General features: G+C 35.0%; 3 long non-coding RNA genes and 1 other non-coding gene across 4 annotated transcripts; 1 reads left to right on the top strand and 3 right to left on the bottom strand.

Moving 5' to 3' along the window:
• The first annotated feature begins 6323 nt into the window (after window positions 1-6323).
• On the top strand, window positions 6324-6431 carry LOC112731229 (small nucleolar RNA R71). Its single transcript, XR_003167017.1, has one exon. It is a non-coding gene; the product is annotated as a small nucleolar RNA R71 (small nucleolar RNA).
• Window positions 6432-9321: 2890 nt separating this feature from the next.
• LOC140177309 (uncharacterized) lies at window positions 9322-10327 on the bottom strand. Its single transcript, XR_011869133.1, has 2 exons — window positions 10278-10327; window positions 9322-10003 (listed from the first exon to the last, which is right to left on the bottom strand). It is a non-coding gene; the product is annotated as an uncharacterized lncRNA (long non-coding RNA).
• Window positions 10328-10456: 129 nt separating this feature from the next.
• On the bottom strand, window positions 10457-11782 carry LOC140177308 (uncharacterized). Its single transcript, XR_011869131.1, has 3 exons — window positions 11242-11782; window positions 10739-10826; window positions 10457-10649 (listed from the first exon to the last, which is right to left on the bottom strand). It is a non-coding gene; the product is annotated as an uncharacterized lncRNA (long non-coding RNA).
• Window positions 11783-12298: 516 nt separating this feature from the next.
• LOC140177307 (uncharacterized) lies at window positions 12299-13020 on the bottom strand. The gene is made up of 2 exons (XR_011869130.1): window positions 12606-13020; window positions 12299-12395 (listed from the first exon to the last, which is right to left on the bottom strand). It is a non-coding gene; the product is annotated as an uncharacterized lncRNA (long non-coding RNA).
• Between the last annotated feature and the right edge of the window lie 4784 nt (window positions 13021-17804).

Raw genomic sequence — 17804 nt, 5'->3', positions numbered from 1 at the left:
TTAAAATTGAAACTAAACGGATCTGGAAGATATAAATCACTATTATTGATTGAACAAATAACATCAATCAAACTAAATATTATTTAACTTTAAAGAAATTTAAATATTATAATTTGATCTTTGCTTATGAATTAAAAATAAAATTTTCTATTAGTATTTACAATGTACAATAGCATCATGTGGATACTTTTTGAGAAATTGCTTTATAGCAAATTTTCAATTTTGAGCATTGCAAAGAAAAGAGGTACATAACTAGCCACATTACTAAACACAGAAATCAACCCTAACTACATAAGTATATACAACCATAACTTAATACTACACCAACAGTGTGGTAAATCAGAATTTCACATTACAACCTAATCTCTACAAGATAAGTAGATAAAAAGGAACAGAAACTAATACCGTGTTATCTTGAATCTCAAAACTAATACCACTTTGCACATTTTTACACATAACATAATATATCATATTGCTAATTACACACAAACCAATCAAGTTGCAAGGGCTAACCTGCTCCAAGTAAACCTTCCAGAATCTCTGGATTTAAGCTTCTAGGGAACACACATGCTAAATTGTTATGTAACAAGGGAAAGTCATCATCATCATACTCTATATAATCTTTGAATTATTTATGTATATATAGAATGTTTTGGATGGTGTATGTACCTATAATTATGACTCCTAGGGGCTCAGCACGCAAACCCACAAAATGATGCCAATTTCAATGCCTGCCATTTACTAATTGGTATGCAAAATCGTGATCGTTCATTCCTTGGTAACGATGCTGAAAACTTAATACGCACGTTCATAATCTTAGTTCTTTGTCACAACTTCACACAACTAACCAGCAAGTGCACTGGGTCATCCAAGTAATAAACCTTACGTGAGTAAGGGTCAATCCCACGGAGATTGTCGGCTTGAAGCAAGCTATGGTCACCTTGTAAATCTCAGTCAGGCGGATTCAAATGGTTATAGAGTTTTAATAATTAAAATATAATAGGATAGAAATATTTATGTAATTCATTGGTGAGAATTTCAGATAAGCGTATAGAGATGCTTTTGTTCCTCCTGAACCTCTGCTTCCTGCTGTCTTCATCCAATCATTCATACTCCTTTCCATGGCAAGCTTTATGTAGGGCATCACCGTTGTCAATGGCTACTTCCCGTCCTCTCAGTGAAAATGGTCCAAGATGCGCTGTCACCGCACGGCTAATCATCTGTCGGTTCTCGATCATACTGGAATAGGATTCAGTAATCCTTTTGCATCTGTCACTACGCCCAGCACTCGCGAGTTTGAAGCTCGTCACAGCCATCCCTTCCCAGATCCTACTCGGAATACCACAGACAAGGTTTAGACTTTTCGGACCTCAAGAATGGCCACCAATAATTCTAGCCTATACCACGAAGACTCTGATCGCAGATCAGGAGGCTAAGAGATACACATTCAAGCTTGTTTACATGTAGAACGGAAGTGTTTGTTAGGCATGTGTTCATAAGTGAGAATGATGATGAGTGTCACATAATCATCACATTCATCATGTTCTTGTGTGCGAATGAATATCTTAGAGAAGAAATAGGCTCGAATTGAATAGAAAAATAATAGTACTTTGCATTAATTCATGAGGAACAGCAGAGCTCCACACCTTAATCTATGGTATGTAGAAACTCTACCGTTGAAAATACATAAGTGAAAATAGGGTAGACATGGCCGAGTGGCCAGCCTCCCATGGAGGTCTAGAGATCTAAAAATGATCAAAAGATGAACAAAAGATTGAAAATCCAAAGATATAAATACAATAGTAAAATGTCCTATTTATACTAAACTAGTTACTAGGGTTTACAGAGATAAGTAAATGATGCAGAAATCCACTTCCGGGCCCACTTGATATGTGCTTGGGCTGAGCATTGAATCTTTCACATGTAGAGGTCTTCCTTGGAGTTAAAAGCCAGTTTATAACCTGTTTCTGGCATTTAACTCTGCTTTGCAACCTATTTCTGGCGTTTAACTCTAGAATAGGGCAGAAAGCTGGCGTTGAACGCCAGTTTGCGTCATCTAAACTCAGGCAAAGTATGGACTATTATATATTTCTGGAAAGCCCTGGATGTCTACTTTCCAACGCAATTAAGAGCGCGCAATTTGGACCTCTATAGCTCCAGAAAATCCACTTTGAGTGCAGGGAGGTCAGAATCCAACAGCATCTGCAGTCCTTCTTCAGCCTCTGAATCTGATTTTTGCTCAAGTCCCTCAATTTCAGCCAGAAATTACCTGAAATCATAGAAAAACACACAAACTCATGGTAAAGTCCAGAAATATGATTTTTATTTAAAAACTAATAAAAATATACTAAAAACTAACTAAATCATACTAAAAACTATATAAAAATATACCAAAAAGCGTATAAATTATCCGCTCATCACAACACCAAACTTAAATTGTTGCTTGTCCCCAAGCAACTAAAAATCAAATAGGATAAAAAGAAGAGAATATACTATAAATTCCAAAATATCAATGAAACTTAGCTCCAATTAGATGAGCGGGACTAGTAGCTTTTTGCCTCTTGAATAGTTTTGGCATCTTACTTTATCCATTGAAGTTCAGAATGTTTGGCATCTATAGGAACTTAGATTTTAGATAGTGTTATTGATTCTCCTACTTCAGTATGTTGATTCTTGAACACAGCTACTTTATGAGTCTTGGCCGTGGCCCGAAGCACTCTGTTTTCCAGTATTACCACCGGATACATACATGCCACAGACGCATAACTGGGTGAACCTTTTCAGATTGTGACTCAGCTTTGCTAAAGTCCCCAATTAGAGGTGTCTAGGTTTCTTAAGCACACTCTTTTTTTTGCTTTGGACCTTGACTTTAACCGCTCAGTCTCAAGTTTTCACTTGACACCTTCACGTCAGGGACAGCTTGGTTTAGCTGCTTAGGCCAGAATTTTATTCCTTTAGGCCCTCCTATCCACTGATGCTCAAAGCCTTGGATCCTTTTTATTACCCTTGCCTTTTGGTTTTAAGGGCTATTGGCTTTTTGCTCTTGCCTTTTGGTTTAAAGAGCTTTTGGCCTTTTCTGCTTGCTTTTTCTTTTTCTTTGCTTTTTTTTTTGCCATTTTTCTTTTCTCTTTTTTTTCGCAAGCTTTTGTATTCACTGCTTTTTCTTGCTTCAAGAATCAATTTTATGATTTTTCAGATTATCAATAACATTTCTCCTTTTTCATCATTCTTTCAAGAGCCAACATATTTAACATTCATAAACCACAATATCAAAAGACATATGCACTATTCAAGCATTCATTTAGAAAATAAAAAGTATTGTCACCACATCAAAATAATTAAACTAGTTTCAAGGATGAATTCGAAATCATGTACTTCTTGTTCTTTTGTGATTAAAAGCATTTTTCATTTAAGAGAGGTGATGGATTCATAGGACATTCATAGCTTTAAGACATACACACTTAAACACTAATGATCATATAGTAAAGACACAAACATAAATAAAACATAAGGCTCAAAAACCGAAAAATAGGAAAATAAGAACAAGGAGATTAAGGAACGAGTTCACCTTAGTGAGGGTGGCGTCTTCCTCTTCTTGAAGAACCAATGGTGCTCTTGAGCTCCTCTATGTCTCTTCCTTGTCTTTGTTGCTCCTCCCTCATAGCTCTTTGATCTTCTCTAATCTCATGGAGAATGATGGAGTGCTCTTGGTGTTCTATGAGTGGGCTCTCTTGTTGTGTAGTCAAATGCTCTACTACTAAGCTATGGACCCTTGAGATGAATCTCTCCATCTCCCATGACTCGGAGGTGGAAGCTTTTGTCTTCCCTTTCCTCTTTCTAGAGGTTTCTCTGGCCTTAGGTGCCATAAATGGTTATGGAAAAACAAAAAGCAATGCTTTTACCACACCTAACTTAGAAAGTTTGCTCGTCCATGAGAAAAAGAAGAAAGAAGTGAGTAGAAGAAGAAGAAAATGGAGGAGATGGAGGTGTGTGAATGGTTTGAATTTGAGTGGGTAGGTGTAGGAGGGTTGTATGATGGTTTTGGGGGAGTAATGGAGGTGATTGGTGGAGGTTATTTTGGGGAAGAGTGTTTGATGTGATTGGTGAAGGGTATTTGGGGAAGAAGGTTATAAAAAGGTGTGAAGAGAGAGAGTTAGGGTAGGTAGGGATCTTGTGGGGTTCACAGATCCTGAGGGGGATCCTGTGGGGTCCACAGATCCTGAGGGGTCAAGGATTTAGCATCCCTGCTCCAATTAGGCGTGCAAAACGCCCTTTGTATGCAATACTGGCGTTTAACACCAGACTGCTACCTATTTTTGGTGTTAAACGCCCAAATGCAGCCTGTTTCTGGCATTTAACGCCACTTCCATGCTCTGTTCTGGCGTTAACGCCAGTCTGGTGCTTGTTTCTAGCGTTTAACGCCAGCCTGATGCTTCTTTCTGGCGTTAAATGCCAGTTTGATGCTTCTTACTGGCGTTTAAACGCCAATAAGCTCTTCCTCCAGGGTGAGCTATTTTAATGCTGTTTTTCATTCTGTTTTTGATTTTTTAGTAGTTTTTTTGTGACTCCACATGATCATCAACCTAAAAAAACATAAAATAACAATAGAAAATAAATAGATATAATTAAATAACATTGGGTTGCCTCCTAACAAGTGCTTCTTTAAAGTCAATAGCTTGACAGTGAGCTCTCATGGAGCCTCACAGATGTTTAGAGCATTGTTGGGACCTCCCAACACCAAACTTAGAATTTGAATGTGGGTGTTCAAATTCAGTTGAGAGAAGCTTTTCATGCTTACTCTCCATGGTTACAGAAGGAAATCCTTGAGTTTTAAACACAAGGTTGTTCTCATTCAGTTGAAGGACCAATTCTCCTCTGTCCACATCAATCACAGATCTTGCTGTGGCTAGGAAGGGTCTTCCAAGGATGATTGATTCATCCTCATCCTTCCCAGTGTCTAGGATTATGAAATCAGCAGGGATGTAAAGGCCTTCAACCTTTACTAGCATGTCCTCTACTAGTCCATAAGCCTGTTTTCTTAAGTTTTCTGCCATCTCTAATGAGATTCTGGCAGCTTGCACCTCAAAGATTCCTAGTTTCTCCATTATAGAGAGTGACATTAAGTTTATGCCTTACCCCAGGTCATACAGAGCCTTCTCAAAGGTCATGGTGCCTATGTTACAGGGAATTAGGAATTTACCAGGATCCTATTTCTTTTGAGGTAGAGTTTACTGAACCAAGGCTTTTAGTTCCTTGATGAGCAATGGAGGTTCATCCTCCCAAGTCTCATTACCAAATAATCTGGCATTCAGATTCATGATTGCTCTTAAATATTGAGCAACTTGCTCTTCAACAATGTCTTCATCTTCTTCAGAAGATGAATAGTCATCAGAGCTCATGAATGGTAAAAAGAGGTTCAATGGAATCTCTATGGTCTCTAGATGAGCCTCAGATTCCTTTGGTTCCTCAAAGGAAAACTCCTTATTGGTCAGTGAACGTCTCAAGAGGTCTTCCTCACTAGGATTCACGTCCTCCTCCTCCTCCTCTTTGGGTTCGGCCACACCAAGTAAGGTAATGGCCTTGCACTCTCTTTTTGGATTCTCTTCTGTATTGCTTGGGAGAGTACTAGGAGGGGTTTCAGTGACTCTTTTACTCAGCTGGCCCACTTGTGCCTCCAAATTTCTAATGGAGGACCTTGTTTCATTCATGAAACTTAAAGTGGCCTTAGATAGATCAGAGACTATATTTGCTAAGCTAGATGGATTCTGCTCAGAATTTTCTGTCTGTTGCTGAGTGGATGATGAAAAAGGCTTGCTATTGCTAAACCTGTTTCTTCCACCATTATTAAAGCCTTGTTGAGGCTTTTGTTGATTCTTCCATGAGAAATTTGGATGATTTCTCCATGAGGGATTATAGGTATTTCCATAGGGTTCCCCCATGTAATTTACCTATGCTATTGCAGGGTTCTCAGGATCATAAGCTTCTTCTTCAGAAGATGCCTCTTAAGTACTATTGGATGCAGCTTGCAATCCATTCAGACTCTGAGAAATCATATTGACTTGCTGAGTCAATATTTTATTCTGAGCCAATATGGCATTCAGAGTATCAATTTCAAGAACTCCCTTCCTCTAACACGTCCCATTACTCACAGGATTCCTTTCAGAAGTGTACATGAACTGGTTATTTGCAACCATGTCAATGAGTTTCTGAGCTTCTGCAGGCATTTTCTTTAGGTGAATGGATCCACCTGTAGAATGGTCTAATGACATCTTTGATAATTCAGACAGACCATCATAGAATATATCCAGGATGGTCCATTCTGAAAGCATGTCAGAAGGACACTTTTTGTTCAGTTGCTTATATCTCTCCCAAGCTTCATAGAGGGATTCACCTTCTTTCTGTTTGAAGGTTTGAATATCCACTCTATGCTTGCTAAGCTTTTGAGGAGGAAAGAACTTGGCTAAGAAAGTCGTGACCAGCTTATCCCAAGAGTTCAGGCTATCTTTAGGTTGAGAGTCCAACCATATTCTAGCTCTGTCTCTTACAGCAAACGGGAAAAGCATAAGCCTATAGACTTCGGGATCAACCCCATTGGTCTTAACAGTATCACAGATCTGCAAGAATTCAGTTAAGAACTGAAAAGGAACTGATGGAAGTCCATGAAACTTGCAATTCTGTTGCATCAGAGAAACTAATTGAGACTTTAGCTCAAAATTGTTTGCTCCAATGGCAGGGATTGAGATGCTTCTTCCATGTAAGTTGGAATTTGGTGCAGTAAAGTCACCAAGCATCTTCCTTGCACCTCCACCATTGTTATTGGTTTCGGCCATCTCTACTTCTTTTTCGAAAATTTCAGTAAAGTTCTCTTCAGAGTGTTGTGTTTTAGCTTCTCTTAGCTTCCTCTTCAGAGTTCTTTCAGGTTCCGGATCAGCATTAATAAGAATGTCCTTATCCCTGTTCCTGCTCATATGAAAAAGAAGAGAACAGAAAAGAATAGGAATCCTCTATGTCACTGTATAGAGATTCCTTTATGTGAGTCGAAGAAGAGAAGAATAGAAGAAGGAGAAGAGAAAATTTTGAAATTTAAAAAAATAAAAGGAAAATATTTTTGTTTTTATTTTAATTATTAGTTAGTATTCAAAAATTAGGGAGAGAAATAAAATTAAATTAAAATTTAAAAACAATTAGTTAATTAAAAGGAATTTTGAAAAAGGGATAGGGGATTTTCGAAAATTAGAGAAAGAGAATGAGTTAGGTGGTTTTGAAAAAGATATGAGTGAAATAGAAAACTTTTAAAATCAAGTAAAAAGTCAAGTAGTTAATTGAAAAAGATTTGAAAATCAAATTTGAAAAGATAGGAAGCTAGAAAAGATTTTGAAATTGATTTTGAAAAAGATATGATTGAAATTAAAAAAGATATGATTGAAAATCATTTTGAAAAAGATTTAAATTGGAAATTAAAAAGATTTGATTTTTGAAAATTGAAATTGATTACTTGACTAACAAGAGACTAAAAGATATGATTCTAAAATTTAAAGATTGAACCTTTCTTACTAGGTAAGAAACAAACTTAAAATTTTTGAATCAATCACATTAATTGTTAGCATTAATTTCGAAAATATGAAATAGAAATAAGAAAAAGATTTTGAAAATTTCAAAATTATGAAAGAAAAAATGAAAAAGATTTGATTTTTGAAAAAGAAAGAATTTTTAAAATGAAAATTTGACTTGACTCATAAGAGACAACTAAATTTTAAAAAGTTTTGAAAAAGTTAACTCAAATTTTCGAAAATTTATGAGATAAAAAGGGAAAGATAATTTTTTTGATTTTTGAAATTTTTTTAATGAAGAAAGAGAAAAACAATAAAAAGACTTAAAACCTGAAAATTCAAGATTAAAACACATGATGCATGCAAGAACACTTTGAATATCAAGATGAACACCAAGAACACTTTGAAGATCAAGATGAACATCAAGAACTTATTTTTGAAAAATTTTTAAGAAAAGAAAAACATGCAAGACACCAAACTTGGAAATTTTCAAACTTTAGACACTAACAAATTGAAAATGCATATGAAAAATAAGAAAAGACACAAAACATGAAAATGCAAAGATCAAACAAAGAAAATCATTAGGAACAACTTGAAGATCATGAGGAACACATGCATGAATTTTTCGAAATTTTTTTTTTAGAAATATTAAAAAGGATGCAATTGACACCAAACTTAAAATTTGACACTAGACTCAAACAAGAAACACAAATTTTTTGGTTTTTTATGATTTTATTAATTTTTTTGGTTTTTTCGAAAATTATTTTAGGAAGAACGAAAAAGAAGAAATTTTTTTTTGTATTTTTTGAAAATAAGAAATAAAAAGCTTAAAATTAAAATAAAATTACCTAATCTGAGCAACAAGATGAACCGTCAGTTGTCCAAACTCGAACAATCCTCGGCAACAGCGTCAAAAACTTGGTATGCAAAATCGTGATCGTTCATTCCTTGGTAACGGCGCTGAAAACTTAATACGCACGTTCATAATCTTAGTTCTTTGTCACAACTTCACACAACTAACCAGCAAGTGCACTGGGTCGTCCAAGTAATAAACCTTATGTGAGTAAGGGTCGATCCCACGGAGATTGTCGGCTTGAAGCAAGCTACGGTCACCTTGTAAATCTCATTTAGGCAGATTCAAATGGTTATAGAGTTTTAATAATTAAAATATACTTAAAATATAAAATAGGATAGAAATACTTATGTAATTCATTGGTGAGAATTTCAGATAAGCGTATAGAGATACTTTTGTTCCTCCTGAACCTCTGCTTCCTGCTGTCTTCATCCAATCATTCATACTCCTTTCCATGGCAAGCGTTATGTAGGGCATCACGTTGTCAATGGCTACTTTTCGTCCTCTCAGTGAAAATGGTCCAAGATGCGCTGTCACTGCACGGCTAATCATCTGTCGGTTCTCGATCATACTGGAATAGGATTCAGTAATCCTTTTGCGTCTATCACTACGCCCAGCACTCGCGAGTTTGAAGCTCGTCACAGCCATCCCTTTCCAGATCCTACTCGGAATACCACAGACAAGGTTTAGACTTTCCGGACCTCAAGAATGGCCGCCAATAATTCTAGCCTATACCACGAAGACTTTGATCGCAGATCAGGAGACTAAGATATACACATTCAAGCTTGTTTACATGTAGAACGGAAGTTTTGTCAGGCACGTGTTCATAAGTGAGAATGATGATAAGTGTCACATAATCATCACATTCATCATGTTCTTGTGTGCGAATGAATATCTTAGAGAAGAAATAGGCTCAAATTGAATAGAAAAACAATAGTACTTTCCATTAATTCATGAGGAACAGCAGAGCTCCACACCTTAATCTATGGTGTGTAGAAACTCTACTGTTGAAAATACATAAGTGAAAATAGGGTAGACATGGCCGAGTGGCCAGCCTCCCATGGAGGTCTAGAGATCTAAAAATGATCAAAAGATGAACAAAAGATTGAAAATCCAAAGATGTAAATATAATAGTAAAATGTCCTATTTATACTAAACTAGTTACTAGGGTTTACAGAGATAAGTAAATGATGCAGAAATCCACTTCCGGGCCCACTTGGTGTGTGCTTGGGCTGAGCATTGAAGCTTTCACGTGTAGAGGTCTTCCTTGGAGTTAAACGCCAGTTTGTAACCTATTTCTAGCGTTTAACTCTGCTTTGCAACCTATTTCTGGCGTTTAACTCCAGAATAGGGTAGAAAGCTGGCGTTGAATGCCAGTTTGCATCATCTAAACTCGGGTAAAGTATGCACTATTATATATTTCTGGAAAGCCCTGGATGTCTACTTTTCAACGCAATTGAGAGCGCACCATTTGAACTCATGTAGCTCCAGAAAATCCACTTTGAGTGCAGGGAGGTCAGAATCCAACAGCATCTGCAGTCCTTCTTCAGCCTCTGAATCTGATTTTTGCTCAAGTCCCTCAATTTCAGCCAGAAATTATCTGAAATCACAGAAAAATACACAAACTCATAGTAAAGTCCAGAAATGTGATTTTTATTTAAAAATTAATAAAAATATACTAAAAACTAACTAAATCATACTAAAAACTATATAAAAACAATGCCAAAAAGCGTATAAATTATCCGCTCATCACCAATCAAGAACCATGCATCACAAATTAATGGTTGTTGCTATATGTGTGATAGTTGATATGAAAGTCTACATCATAAACCATAGATTTAACTAACAAGAGAAAAAGATCCAGAACTTATTACCTCTGTTGCAAAATAAATAGGAAATGTAATAGCAATACCCTGGAAAAGAGATATATACAAGAAGAGTGTCGCAATTATTTAACGTTAAACTAATTAAAGAATTTATTAATAGAAACCTAAGATTATATTATAAGATAAAATATAATAAAAATACCTTTGGGATATTGAGTAATGGCTAATGCAAGGTTAAGACCAACCCAAAGGCCCTACATAATTACATATAAAGAAGAATTAATGGCATATATGAAACTATACATATAAACTCACCCCCAATACATATATATCTGCAAAGCCCTCCACTAGCAGAAATCTTGAAGGTTCAGATCATAGTTTGGTGATTTTCCTCCTATATTCCAAGTTGCAACAAATATCCTACATGCATTTCCAGTTATTATTAATTTACTATAAACTGATGTCTTACTAACACAAGTTTTTAATCTCACTACAACAAGATACCCAACCTGAAACTCTGTCTTTCAGTTTCTGGACCCACAGGTCGTTCAAAAGTAAACAAATTTAGGCCTTCGATTCCTGAGCTAGTCTCCCTTTCTGTTAGCACATATAAGTAACTAAGGTCATGCTTTATCCTATTATCTTGACTAGTACATAATTACAATGGGTATACAAAGCCACTCCTTCTAATCATGAAGCCTAACACAGTTGGTAGTTATATACGTGGCTTTATTAGGTATTGCTGTCGAAAATAAATACCTAAACAACAAATAAAAGATTTCCTTTTCCCATGATTATAAACATCCTTCCGGATAGGCAAGATTTTGATGTTGATAGGTAACCTACCAATATCTTGCTAAGTACTTGGACTATTATACGAGTTGGATGATCCAGAACGTAGCATTGACCCAGATGTTTCTCAATATAAATTACCATAAAATTGGATATGAAAAATAATTTCAGGGAATATAAAAAGAAATTAATTCCATGAAACAATAATATGTATGTATACCTGAGAAGCTTTTTTCTCATGAAGGGAGATACTTCCATTAAAGCTTTTTTTCTAGATTCAATCTTCTTCTCCAAATCTTTCGACATGAAAAAGAACATTCATCAAAGGAAAATTAAAGCAACAATGACAAAGAAAGGGGGAGTGAAAGAGAAATTAACAAGAGTAACTCCTTTTGATCTCCTTCCTCGTGTATGGCTTGGTGAAAGCATCATCGTCTGAGCCTCTCCCAGTTCTCTTTGAACCAAAAATCTTGGGAAGGAGAGACTTGAACCGAACAAAAATAAATAAATAAATAAATATAAAGATAAGCAATTATAATTTAAGGAAGGCATAATGCAGGAATATATATCGCCAAACTTTGATCTGAACCTTCAAGATTTCTTTAATTTCTTGCAAAAGATCTATCACTACACTAATAATAGAAACTAAAAAGGATTCAAGAGATAACTATCCCAATTGGTGTCCAACTTGCATACTAAATTATCACAAAAACAAGGGGATATATGAAACAGAAGAACCAAATTTGAAAATAAATAAACTAGCTTAGTACTTTACAAGAATATTGTCTAAAATAGGATAAGTAAGTAACACATGCAGTAGATGAAAATTAAATGATTAAACGTTAACCATTGTGAACAAAAATTGCAGAAATCAATACACATGGAACAACAAAAATAGATGCGACTCAAAATGCTAACAAGAGCATGAATGAAATTGATACCTAAAACAGAGAACTCAATAAGAATCAGTATTTAAAAAATAAAATTAGCTTACTATAGCTAACACATTCAATTAACTGGGACTAAATAATCAAACATGGACCGTTATGCAAAATTAAAGAAGTCAATGCAGATTTAAGAAAGAAAATGAAAGAAGACAAAACTATTTTGCATTCTGAAATTTGAATCGACAAATTACTAAACACTTAATTTATAGATATATCTCAACAAATCTACATCAATAAAGAAGAATAGCCTCTAATGGAAACAATTGAACCTAATGATCACCTAAACTATGAATCCTAACATCCGTTTTACTTCAAGAAAAAATCAAAAATTTCAATAGAGAATAACAATTTTTTTATTTATGTCTCTTCACCTTTATAATATATCAAATCAAATTAACAAAATCTATATCAAATTCTTTGCCTTGACCTGAAAAATTTACAGAAGAGAAAAGTACATTAGAACATAAGAAACCGAATTTGTGTATAACTAAAACTATATCATCAAATTATCACAAAAACTAATATCTTTGAAAAAATTTGAAAAATTGAAGAAAGCAAAGAACAAGAAAAAATTAGGAACAAATCCTAATTATAATGACTCGACATGACATAAAACTCGACTCGACTTGAAGCTTACAGAGACTCGCTAGCTCGCCTTCTTGATCTCCTCAGCTAGCACCACCGAATCTGCGTCCAAACCACACCACCGAATCCGCGCCCAAACCGCACTCTGAATGCTTCAAGCCGTCGGAGGAAAAGCAGAACCAGCATCACAACCCGCAGTAGAAGACGACGCAGAAGCCAAAGATTTAAAGCATTACCTCAACAATCTGAATGAAATCGTCACTCTAAGAGGTCAACGAATTCATAGGCTCCACGATCACCTCGTCCCCCATTCATAACTCCGCACCGGCAACGCTTTGACGGAGGAGACGACGGCGGCAAGGAGATGAATGGCGGCGGCAGGGAGATTGATATTTTAGGGTTTCAGAGGTTCCTCTCCTTCTCTCTCTCTTTCTCGCAATCGCTCGAAGCCCCCTCTTCTGTGTTTTTTTTTTTCTATTTTTGTTATGGGCTAATATTAATTTCGGCTAAAAATTGTTTTAGTATTGATGGATGTGTGGGAGTTATTGTTAATAATTTATGGAGGTTTTACAAATTGTCACTATTAAAATATATTATGGAGGTTTATAATAACTCCCACTAAAAAACTTCCACAAATAAACAAGAATTTTGTAGTGTTCCTTTATATCCTTTTCTGATAATTGTATTACATTATTTCTCTCTTTATTATTCAAAAAAACGGAACTAATTAAATTTTTTCTACTTTCTGCCATGGTTAAGGAAAGTAATGCTAAGAGAAAAAAAAAAAGAACTTACATTATATGATGACTTTGAGTTAAGAATAAAATTGTGGTATATATAAAAAAATGTTGATTTTAATGACACAAAAATTTTGTTAAATTAAAAACTTTAGCAGAATAATTTAAAAGAATCTGGACTCCTCGTACTTTTAACATGCATATGTGTTAGTTAATGGATGAATAAAATATGTGAGTGCTTAGTTCATACAAGTCAAAGTCAAGTAAGAAATATATAAGCTCATGTTAAAAAAAAAAAAAAGTTCAAGTAAGCAATAATTATTCCGTTTTCAACCCAAACAAAAAGTGATAAGCGAATAGCAATATAATAATGTACGCAATTTTAAAGTGGTTAGTGCGGAAATATCTACATTTTAGACTATAAGGCTTATTAATATTCTTAATCTAATCAAATGAGTAATGGTTCAAATAACAATTTGTCATATATGTGAAAATGAGCGATTTGTTTAATTTAAATATCTAAATTTGCATATTTAGTAATTAAGGATTAGAGGTATTATTGTATTGACCATTGAACCAGCTTTAAATTCCACATAAAATATTTAAAATATAAATGATTCCTTTCCGGTACATTTTAAATAATTGTTAAATTTCAATGCAAAAATAAAAAATTATTTACATAATTATATAATCACAATTGTTTTAATGAAGCAAATATATTAAAATTAATGGAATTATTTGTACTAACTTAACGTACACCTATATATATATATATATATATATATATATATATATCAAAATTAAATTTTTTAAATAATCATTTACTTCTTTTCTTATCCGGGTAGATGATAATAAAAAACAAGAAAAAAACAAAAGGTACCTAGGTTATGATGTGTCCAAATGCATACGATGATTTTTTTTTTTTTTTGGGGGGAGGGGGAGGGGTGGTATAGTTCACCACTCACAAAATCCAATATTGGAAGTCAGGGACAAATGCATACAATGATTCAAATTGGGAAATATTCAATTATACAAACTTTAGGGAATTACCGTAACTTATATAATTATAAGCTAACAATACTTATAGTGTGTGGATAAAAAATTGGTCAGAAATTATTTTTTATATTGATTTATTTTTGGTGATGTGCAGATAAGTGGTCGCGCAGGAGTTGAAAGTGTGTATGGAGCCAAAAGTTTCTCTTAGCAAAAGAGTATATGATGCTGTCATCACGGTAAGGGTGAGAAGCTGAGGAGACAGGCATTTGGGGCCAGCTAGGAGCTCTGCTCACCCGCAATGCTGTTTCCCATGACTTGTGAGAAGCATGGGAGGGTGACACGCATGCATCAAGTATGCTGCGCGTGTAGCTTTCTCCCACCCCTAAAGCGTTTATATAAATTTCACCTTCTTCCTTCTCGCAGTGTGTATCTTACGAGGGTATACTAAAGTGTGAGTGGTGAAGTTTGCAATAGTGAATTAGTGATATAATGGTGTGAGAGGTTTGAACTGTGATTTCAATTAAAAAAATGGTACGAGATTCAACCCTACAAAAACATATTATAGCACATTTAAATAATTTTCAATTTGTGAATTATTATTTTATTAAATTATTTATATGCATGTATTTTTTACGGTTAGTGCTGTTTTTTGCTTTCTAAGTGATTAACATTATTAGTATATTAATATTAATATAATTTGGTTATTATTTTTTTTAATGATTTATTTTTTATGTAGTGTAAGTACAGACCTGTATATATTTATTTTCGTATTATGTTCTGAATAAATTTGAGAATTTTTTTTTATTATTATTTTTGCATGTTAATCTTGATAAACTATACAAATAATTAAGTATGAAAATATATATATTATTAGAACAATTCTTTAATTACATGTATCCTAAATATTAACATTAGTAGGTAATATATATAATTCAAATATTTTTCCTCTTTTCGTAGTATGTTACTTGATAACGAAAAAAATTTACTTTTTTGTTAATAACTACCGGCAAGTGCACCGCGTCGTATTAAGTAATAAAACTCATAAAGAGTGAGGTCGATCCCACGAGGATTAACGGATTAAGCAAGTAATAGTTGATTAATTATTCTAGTTAGACGATTCAATTTTGAGTGATAAGCAACAAGGAAATATAAATGACATAAAAGTAAAGAAAAGTAATAAAGTGCAAGAAAGTAAATGGCAAGGAAAGTAAAGTACAAGAAAGTAAAGTGCTGGAAATGTAAAGTGCAGAAAATGTAAATAACCATAAAGTAAATAAAAGAAAGAAAGATAAAATAAACATTGAGATCATGAGATATTGCATTCTCCGGATTAATTGACTTCATCTCATCTTCAATCATGCAACTCATTGACCTCTTGGCAATCATGATTGATTGAGCCCCAATTCCTTGGTGACTCAATCTCTCAAATCTTGATCAATAGCCAATTCCTTGGTCTAATTGTTCATGAGAAAAGATGAAAAATAGTCCCTGATTATACCACACATCATCATAGGTCCAAGTAGAGGGAGGATTATATGTCACCATATCCAAACACCAAAATCCAGATCCTACTCAAGTGTGAGAAGGGATTTCTAGCATGGTTTCATGTTTCCTTTTCCAAGGTTCCCATGAAACCCATTTTGCATTCAACCTCTTTCCCAAGATGATTGAACACTAGCATTAAAATGAAATTTCTTCTATCAAATCAAAGAGAAGATGAAAAGAAGAAGAAGAATAAAAACAATCAATCCCTTAAATAGCAATAGAGCTCTCTTTTCCAATGGAAAGAGTTAGTAATTCATAACTAAAAGATATTTACAAAAGTAAGAAAGAAAAGAAAGGAAGCTAATGGTGAACAGAGAGGGTCCGAAGACTCTCCCAATCCAACAGACTAATTCTATGAAACTAAGTCCTCTATATAGGTTCTCCTAAATTACAAACTTAAATGAAATTAAAAGCAAATTACAATGAAATGAAAATAAACTATTCTAGATGCTTCTTTTGGCCTTGATTAATTGATAAGTTTGGCTTGAATGAGAGTTGGAGTGGGCTTGGTTGAAGGTTGGGGGATGCAGGGAGAAGTTGGCGTGGGGTTTCAAGTGTCACTCCCAATAGAAATTTCCATTTTGGAGTATGACCCACTTTGCAATGCTGAATAGATGGAGTTGGTTAGGCCTCAAATTGAATGTCTACTATAAAGTATTATATATTGTTGGAAAGCCCTGGATGTTAGCTTTTCAACGCCTCTAGAATCAACTCATTTGAACCTCTGTAGCTCAAGTTATGCCCATTTGAAGGTGGATAAGTCAGTCTGTCAAGTAGCCCGGCGTGCCACACCCACTTTCTGGCATGCCACGCCCATATATTTTGAAACTGGCGTGCCACGCCCACTCTTGGGTGTGCCACGCCTTCAATGATGCCACGCCCATTATGAAAATAGAGCTGGCGTGCCACGCCTTCGATATCAAGTGGCACGCCCAGGTTTTGCAACGCTGAAATAATGGCCTTTTTCACCTCTAGTTTTAATGTTCACCCTAGAGTGTTATATATCGTTGAAAATCTCTTGATGTCAACTTTCCAACTCTACTAAAATCAGATCATTTGGACCTCTAAAACTCAAGTTATGTCCCTTTGAAGATGAAGAGGTCAGGATGGTAACTCTGCAGTGACGTGTTTTTCTCCTTCTGTTTTCGGAGTCAATATATTCCTCAATTCTAGTTTTCATCATAAAGCGTTATATATGGTTGGAAAGCCCTGGATGTCTACTTTCTAATGGCACTAGAATAACTTCATTTGGAGTTGTGTAGCTCAGGATATTTTCATTTGAATGAGAGGAGGTCAGGCTGGCATATGCCTCGGCGTGCCATGCCCAATGCTTGGCGTGCCACGCCCATAGTGGGGCTCAAAATAACTCCTCAGGAACTTAAGAATGGTATGCCACACCCAAAACACTAAGTGGCACGCCCTCTTTGAGACTTGGCTTCACAAACTTGGCGTGCCACGCCCATAGCACCAAGTGGCACGCCTTCTTTGAGATTTGGCTTCAAAAGCTTGGCGTGCCACGCCGAAAGCATCAAGTGGCACGCCCTCTTTGAGATTTGGCTTCAAAAGCTTGGCGTGCCACACCCAGAGCTTCAAGTGGCATGCCCAGCTACACGTCCAACCCTTTTTTGTTGTTTTCTTCTCTTTTTGTTGCTCTTTTCACCTGAAATTCAATACAACCCATTTCAAAGCAATGTACCATAATATTTATCATTTGGCTCATGAAATTGCATTGATTTAATGAGATTATGCTCTTTTTATGGTCCTTTTAGATAAGAAAAAAGGTAGATGATGCAAGTCATCACCCATCTCATGCATAATTTTTCACCAAACTTAACATTTATATCAACAATTCAGAATCATCATCAACTCATTATATTAGCAAATTAAAAATTCACCATACTACCCCAATGTCATACATACATATATAAATACTCATTTACTAACCACATTACTCAATCAACTCATACCGTTCA

This window comes from Arachis hypogaea, chromosome 12 (genome assembly GCF_003086295.3).
Source record: "Arachis hypogaea cultivar Tifrunner chromosome 12, arahy.Tifrunner.gnm2.J5K5, whole genome shotgun sequence".
In the NCBI taxonomy this organism is placed as follows: Eukaryota; Viridiplantae; Streptophyta; class Magnoliopsida; order Fabales; family Fabaceae; genus Arachis; species Arachis hypogaea.
The sequence above is the reverse complement of the archived record's forward strand: the minus strand, read 5'-3'. Positions and strand labels throughout refer to the sequence as shown.